This window comes from Pinus tabuliformis, chromosome 2_1 (assembly GCF_031772625.1).
Source record: "Pinus tabuliformis cultivar Carrire ecotype Pingquan chromosome 2_1, CPIR1, whole genome shotgun sequence".
NCBI lineage: Eukaryota > Viridiplantae > Streptophyta > Pinopsida > Pinales > Pinaceae > Pinus > Pinus tabuliformis.
This window is the reverse complement of record NC_142299.1, coordinates 803,694,098-803,703,054: the sequence shown is the minus strand read 5'-3', so window position 1 is coordinate 803,703,054 and position 8,957 is coordinate 803,694,098. Positions and strand designations below refer to the sequence as shown.

Here is an 8,957-nt window from a genome sequence, read left to right as displayed (position 1 = left end):
GTGTATTGAAGTAGCTCACGGGCCACAGACCATACTCCTTTGTACTCGTAGCTATATTTCCTTCCGGAGGAAAAAAACGAAGCGACCTCACCTTCCAGCTAGATTTTTCTCCCATCAAACATGTGTGTGAGATTTTATTTTGTCGTTCTCTATTTTGCGGATCACGCATACAAATTATTCTAAATGCCAAGCTATTTTCAAATTCTTTATATTCCCATATGATTTAGGATTTTAGATCTAATGCACTTTAAGAAAAATAACTCTAAATAGTCAACAAAATGAATGTAAATAATTAATAAACAAAAAAATCAAACAACCTTATTAGTTAGTAAATATATCAATTTTTGAAAGGAAAAAAACTTAATAATCACAAAATTAAAACTTCACATAGCTATAAATATTTATACACAAAAATGTCTAATATACTAATGATGCACACACAATTAGATATGCATACATGCCCCTTAAATTGTAGTTGTTATTTCTACTGTCAATTAAATTCTTCAATAACATATTATGATTACTTTAATATGATTACTTTCACAATGTTTCAATTGTGCATGTGATCAACTCATAAATTAACCATTAAAACATTATTATTAAACAACATATTTGCAATTCTCTCTTAATTTAAAAGGTTTCTTTTTATCTTTTCATGTCTAACCCCGACTAGCTATTCCTTAACTTTTATCTTTTCATGTCTAGCACCGGCCAGCTCTTCCTTAACTTTTCCGGAGAAAAAAAACAACAATCTTTATATTAAATAAGCTAGTACATTTTCCACAATACATAAATACATATTAAATAAGCTGTTACATTTTCCAGAATACATAGAATTACAATGCCTGTGAAACAAGGAACACCAAAAATAAAGAGAAACAAAATAAGGAGCTGCCGTTAGCCATTCCTTGACTTATCCTTGTTAGTATATTATCATTGAGGCTTCGCTTTTAGTATTGTCATTTTGAACTTATTTTATGCTTAAAACTTTTAAATGAACGTCTTATTGATGGGCGTGATGGGTTTTGAAACTTACAAAACTTATATGTGACGTTTTACTTTTCTACGAAAACCTTATTATTACCTTATTTTAAACCACTGAAGGCACCAACATCTCAATGGAGCATGGTAAGGAGCGTTCAGTGCAGCCAATGGCCATGGTAAGGAAGCGTAACAGAGGTTGTTGTCGGTGGCGTTGTCTTTTTCCCACTCGGGCGTCTTCTTGCTCAGTATATGTGTTTATATTTTTTACTTTGTTTTTTTGGGTGAAAAATAAATGAGATTGTTAATGGTTATTTTATTATGTATTTATTTACAGAATTTAGTTTCTGTTTTCATAGTTTAATAATATATATTTTTATGTTGGGTTGTTTTGTTTATTTGAGATGTTAATGAGATTTTTATGTAAGTTTAAGTTATATAGTTACAGTAAGAAAAACTATATCAATTTGGCAGTTGAGCCAACAAGTGTTTTTTTGGGAATCTATACAACTTTCGGTCACGGCACCCCTCAGTGCATGGCTAACAACAATGTGCTTATGATTTTGGAGTCACAGAGCCCATTGCAATACAATAGGGTGGAGTGTGCTTTAATTGTGATAATGTGTTGTTTGGTATTTATGTTGGAACTCTCTTTAAGTTAACAACCCATTTTCGTCTTACCCAAACAACTGCAACTTATTTTTATACGTTATTTTTCCTTTTTTTTCTCTCAAAAAGCCTTTGCTACAAATTTCTCATCACTATTAATCAATATAACTTGCTTTAGGCTCAACCCACGAATATTTTTAATAAACATTTATAATAAATTATAATTTGAGAAGTAGAAGGAACAATCATCTAGTTAAAACCCAACCAAGGACAACTTTTTTAATTAATATTTATAATAATTTATAATTTGAGAAATAGTAGGAACAATCATCTAGTTAAAATTCACTTAATCTCACTACTAATAAGTTAAGTTTAGAGAGTTATTAAGCTTCGATTTAGAGGGTTATTAAGCATGAAGCTTTGTGAGGCAATTCTAAAATTAGTGCAAAGGAAATAGAGAGCTACCATTAGTTTAACATTTTAAATGAAGAGTGAGATATTATCAATTGTCAAAATTTCATATATCTTTTCAATTTTATAAATTCAACGTTATTTTTCACATAATCTAGACTACTACATGTGGCTTTTGCACTTCCCCATTGAACCTCTATTCTTGTATCATAATGCACAAATACACAACTACACCTTCATAATGGTTCACTCGGAAACAAAGCCAAAATTCCTACAATTGAAAATGCCTCCAAAATTCTTCTGAACTTACCACCATCACTGAAGTAAATATATCCAAGACCTAATGTCTATCAAACATATTTTAAAAATTTTGATGATGGCTATGGACCGAAAGCAAGCAGAAAAAACAAGCTTAAAAATGGTATTTGATTATTTGTGAGTGACCACTTGCAACCACTCTATAAATTAAAAATTGCCATGTGAAAGATGTACACTAGCCATAGCCATATACTGTCGGGTTGTTTCTAACTAATACTGTCGGGTTGTTTCTAACTAATGAGAAGGAAAATTAATAGGGTGCTCTATAAATTAAAAATTGTCATGTGAAAGATGTACACTAGCCATAGCCATACACTGTCTAGTTGTTTCTAACTAATGGGAAGGAAAATAAATAGGGTGGATTATAGCTTAGCTAGTTATGCATGTTGGATGTAGTAATTGTTTTTACAACATTGATTCTTTGACTGACTAATGAGAAGAAAAATAAATAGGGTGAATTATAGATTAGCTGGTTATGCATGTTGGATGTAGTAATTGTTTTTACAACATTGATTCTTTGACTGACTAATGAGAAGAAAAATAAATAGGGTGAATTATAGATTAGCTGGTTATGCATGTTGGATGTAGTAATTGTTTTTACATCATTGACTTTTTTGTCTTATCTAAAGATTTTGTCTCTTGAGGATAGGTTACAAGGCAACACTCACCTATGAAAACTTTATGAAATATTAAAACACTTTTAATATATTATGTTAGCTTAACTACAAACCTGAGACCCTACATCAATTTCATGTGATTATGATGGTGGAGAGGATAGGGAGCCTTGAGGATAGCCTCTACTCAACTCTAGAGTCATTGATATGGAAATTTATTCTTGTTTGTGTTCATAATGGTGGACAAAAATTATTTGATTTCATTGAAATTACAACATTTAAATGGTCTAATAAAAACCAAAATTGCTAATATTGAAATAGGAGCAGATTGTCAGGTTGGGTGTGATTAGAATAGATTTTTAGATTTGTCCATAATTTTACATTTTATGTTTTAGAAAAGAAATGATAAATAAAATCTTAAAAAAAGACATAAGATAACTATATTATTGAAAAGTAATTTTTTTTTAATCAAAATTTTATTGATGAGAAATTAATTTATTATTAAAACATCGCAGTGAATTTCCAGATAAAAAACTAAAACGTTAAAAAAAATTGCTTTTAAAAATATCCAAATTCCAGCCGTCGCAGTGATCACAGCCTTGTCTACGCGACATCATCATCTGTTAACAAAAATTTACTAAATTTAATGTTCACCATTTTCTAAGATTTGTAATGATCGCTTATACACATCTATTAAAATATTGATGTATGATTTCTCTTAATACATTGAGACCAAACCATATACTTACAAGGGGGAAAACCTTTTCATATAGGAAACCAGACTTCTGAAAGCGTGTCTTTAGTGAGATGACGTAACGCGTCAAGCGAGCAAGAGTAAGGGTTCTGGTTGGGCAGACGCATCTATCGATGGTACCACTACGGGGAAGGTTCGACGTGGAAAGACAGTTGCCATCGATGAAGGAAGCATCCCTATTATTAACGGCCACAAGGCGAGCGCTTGCAACGTTCCATCCATAGCTGCATGGGACCCAACTGAAACCCTTCCTCTTGCTCGCCTTTTCTTTGACTAAAGAAACGTAACAAGGATTACATCCTGTTTCACCGCGGAGACAGTGGTGTTTCGTGGTATTACAGATTGTAATTCACATCTGCGTGGCGGACTCGCATACAGGGGCTGTTGACCGACGAGACAACTGGAATTCGGATTTGATTTCGGCGTTTGAGTGCAATATAAATGCTCACATTAGAGCGCTATGTTCCAGAGCATCCAAGTTCTAACCAGATCCAAGTGAGACATTCAATTAAATTGTAACCACAGAGAGGGCAAACCACTCAAAGGGGGAATTTTTTACTGCTGCTTGCGGTTCTCCAAGGCAACAAGAAGATTCACCACCAACATCAACAGTAGCAGCAGCATCCGTAATTTGTGAACATGGCCTGCCTTGTAGCACAGAATTCTCCCTCGCTCTTGGGCTCCTGCAGGTCCCCTTCTATACGCGATTCTGATATTGAAATCTGGACAGGCTCCCGTTGGAATCATGGTTTCCAAACGCCCAGGACTAGCGACGTCCAGGCCAGTTTTGTGGGTTCTGGGCTGACTAAGAGAAATGAGACGCTGCTGTGGAGCGAGAGCGGGAAGATCCCGGTCATGAGAGCGGTCTCTCTCTGTGTCAATGTACCGGAGGAGAATGGCTCGATTGCCCACAAGTGCCCTTCGCCTCCACTAAAGAGGAAACGCCCACAGAGGCTGGATATTCCGCCCCAATTGCCCGGCATAAATGCGCTGTTCTCAGCAGTAAAGCAGGCGATGGAGGTCAATGTGGAGGGCCTTCATTATGCGGTTTCGAGCAAAAAGGGTCGGCGAGAATTGATGGAGGACACCCACAAGGCCATTCTCAATGTTCATGGTGATCCCAAACAGGCCTTCTTCGGCGTCTTCGATGGCCATAGCGGTCCGAAAGCTTCAGATTTCGCTGCCAACAATATTGGGCCCAATATAGTGGATGCTATGCTGTCCATGGGAGATGAAACAGAGAACATTCTCGAAGAGGGTGTTAGAGCTGGGTACCTAAAAACAGATGCAGAGTTTTTGAAGCAGGATGTCGGCGGCGGTACTGCCTGTGTAACTGCTCTGATTATAGATGGCAACTTAGTGGTTTCCAATGCTGGGGATTGTCGAGCAGTTATTAGCAGAAACGGTGCTTCTGAAGCCCTCACATGTGATCATCGAGCTGGAAGGGAGGACGAGCGACAACGGATAGAGAATTTGGGTGGAATTGTGGACCTCCGCCACGGCGTTTGGCGAGTTCAGGGATCTCTAGCTGTATCTAGGGCAATAGGTGATTCGCACATGAAACAATGGATAACAGCTGAACCAGAGACTAGAAAGATTGAAATAACATCTGATTGCGAGTTTTTAATTTTGGCATCAGATGGGTTGTGGAATATGGTCAGTAATCAAGAAGCAGTGGATATTGCCAGGCCTTACTGCCTTGAGAAGCAGACTTATTTGACACCATTGGGAGGCGACCCTATAGCTGCTTGCAAAAAGCTTGTAGAAGTCGCGGTAACCAGAAAATCAGGAGATGATATTAGTGTGATGATAGTACAACTCAGACATTTTTGCAAGACATAGAATTGGAGTGGACGATGTGAGGGATGATTGCCATCAAAAGAAGTGTGGATAACAATCAAAAGAAGTGTGGATAACAACCTAGAGTTGGATTCTAAAATGAGTCCACCCAATATTTTGATTACCAAGTAGTGGGAAGCACGAATTCTCCAATTTTATTTTTATTTTTAAATGTATAAACACTTTCGTTTTTTACAACTTAACAGGGCCAATGATTCTTTTTCATTATTCTTCTTTCATTCAATTTCAATTATCACATTCGTGTTGCCGCTGCATTTGCTATATATGTTTAACCTCATATTTACTCATATGACCAAGCTATATGCCATCGGTCTTCACAAGATTATGAACTTTCCCACAGATTATAGACTTTGATGGTTTAAAGGAAGAGACAGTGGAACCTTCGGTTCGTCCTTAAAATGGAGGAACAGACAGGCTTGTTATATATGTAGATCTGATACACAATTTAGCAGCGCTAGTTGAACATATTTCGTATAAAGGAATGCCATGAAACATCCTTAATCAATCAATCAATGGCAGTATACACACATGCAGGAGCTAATGGTCCTCCCTACTCTTCCGTTTTTCAAGTCTTTATCTCTACATCAATATTACACAGAGAGGTAAAATACTTCAAAACAGAGCATACCCAACCATTATGAAAAAAATAATCGACAGAAGGAAGCTACTTCCAAAGGCAAAGAAACTTTAAAAGAGTACCTGTGCTTGCATGAGAAGTCCATGTGGGGGCAATTGAAACTACTGCTAAAGCTCATTTTGATCTTCCAAAAGAAGAATACTAAGCTGCAGCACTTTGTAACAGGATGAGAAACTATTTAGATAAATTGTTAAGCTAAGTGGAAATGTTCACAACCATCTAACGAGAATAATAATACCATTTTTCTCTTGTGGATACCGATTTATCTTTGATGGTAATTATTGATATTATGTGCTGTAAGTTAAACAGCACATAATATAAATGATGTGCTGTAAGTTAAACATTGCACAAATATTATAAATGACTAACTTATTTCAAAGCTTTGATCATTGAAGTAGTTATGAATATAATGCTAGTTGTAAGTAGATTATGCCACACACACCTTGAAATGAATTGCTGTAAGGAGTCACTTCCATTACCAGCTAAATAATGAATGTGCAAACTCAGCACATAATTAATGACCATTCCTCTGGCCACATAAGATGGTTGTGGCTAATTAGTCAAGCGTGCAGAATTTAAACAGAGCACCAAGTAAGGCAATGATTTGATGACATTAGAATGTGAATTATATGTTTAAACAGAGCATTGAAGATGTTTGGCTGTAGAATTCTATTGCACGGTGCACCAATCTCTCTTTCTAAGAGCTTCTAATGGAGGGAGGCCGATCAAACAGTACATCAGCTAATACATAAGCTGGAAGCTTCAAATAGGGCTCTCAAGTAATGTCTTGTCATTACTGGTAAGGATTGGAGAGTCCAATATGTATTGTTTTCTCTTAAAACAGTGTTTGGGCAAGAGGCCCGTGCACAAACTAGTGGGCAAAAGGTGGCTTTTAAGCCAGTGGTAGTTATTACAAGTTAAAAGCACAAAATTTCTTTCAAAAGAATAGATAACACCAAACAATGATTATATGTTGAAAGGTGTCCCCTATGTTAATAAGTCAGAGAGTTTGGACAAGAAATTAATATAGCATTTTCATGTATCTCTTTTACTATTCAGCGCAATAACATAATTGTTAAAAAAGTTTCCATGTATGTATTATTTATAATTAAGAGATTAGAAATGAAATTAATAAAAATTGTTTTATGCCTTTGTTGTTTTACAAAATAAATAACTAAAATATCATTATACTTGATTTGAAGAAAACAAATTGAAATACCATTAAAAGTATATTGTTCTACAAAATAAATAACTAAAATATCATTATACTTGATTGGAAGAAAACAAATTGAAATACCATTAAAAGTATATCAAGACAAGAATTACCTAAAAAATAACTAAAATATCATTATACTTGATTGGAAGAAAACAAATTGAAATACCATTAAAAGTATATCAAGACAAGAATTACCTAAAAAATATTAGGCTAGAGAATATAAAGCATTTCAATCAAAGGCAAAAAAAAAACATATGGAATGAAAAACATGAAGTGTGCTTCATTTCAACGAAGCAACTCTTTGAAAGAAGAGAAATAATTCACCTTTCAGGACAACTAAGTTAAAGCCTTTTGAGAACAACTCTAAGAAGCGTTGAACTTTCAGTAGAGACTCTAATTATGCAATTTTATTTTATTTAAAATTGGTAACAAAAAGAAAAGTTTCATTTAGAAAGACTCTAATTATGCAATTTTATTTTATTTAAAATTGGTAACAAAAAGAAAAGTTTCATTTAGAATACTTGATATAAGGGTTGAGAAACAATGGACCGTAATTTTACTTTAATCTTAGGGAAGACAATGTTTACACACAGCCAATAATTTCAATCATTTTGCAACAAGCTTTTCCAAGATTTAATTTGATAACATGAATAATTGTTTATCATCATCACTTGGGTCATTGACATATCAACTGAGAAACCGTCACCCCCAACAATCTCTTAGGTGAGAGAACCATTGCTCACAGATCAGAATCAAATGTGCAAAGTCTTGCCCACACAGATAAATAAGCGAAACTAGATGAACAGAAGTGTAAATTCTTATATGGGACAATAGGAATTTTTTTTGGAATGGACAAGGATGGTATGTTTTATATAAAGGAAGAAAGTGAAATAGTGAATCACTCGTTTGTCCTTTCTTAATGCTGGTCTCGTTAGTGAGTTGTTTTGAGCATTGGCATCTTGATAAATGTATTTCCATTCATAGATCTTTGCCCTGCTTTGTTTTGTGGGTTTAGAGTTAATTATTAATAATCATTTAGTTTAGAATTTAATTAAAAAAGACACATGGCATTGCTAAATTCTTTCGCTAGTCTAATTTTATAATGGACACAGGGGCACTGAATAGACTCATTATTCTACAAAATATGCTTGCAGGATTTCGATAAGTATTGTTGTTGTTTACATAGCACAAAGGTAAGAGAGGAGGGATAAAGGGATAAGAGAAGAGGATATGCCCTGCAGCTTACATTTGTTGTTGGTAGCTCCCTTCAGCTGCTGTCGTTCGCTCGTGTTGCTGGCTCTCATGTTACTTTCATCCTTTCTCCTCTATCTCTCCAGCCCTCTGCTTCTTCGTGTATGTGAATAATACCTATACCAACTATTCTTTCAAGGATAGGGATCCAGCTAAGTGGGGACAACCCAACCAAAGGCCATATAGAGAGGGAGGGCATGTAGCGTCCATCTGCGGGAGGGTAGAGCATGTAGGTAGTAGGTATCTATAGAGAATATATAGAAATTTGAGTACAAATGTGCAAGGAAAATTTTAAGGATGGAAATT

The 8,957-nt window shown here is 35.1% G+C and overlaps 1 pseudogene; it reads left to right on the top strand.

Moving 5' to 3' along the window:
• Window positions 1–4,111: 4,111 nt before the first annotated feature.
• Window positions 4,112–5,751, top strand: LOC149203009 (putative protein phosphatase 2C 53 pseudogene; annotated as a pseudogene).
• The last annotated feature ends 3,206 nt before the right edge of the window (window positions 5,752–8,957 follow it).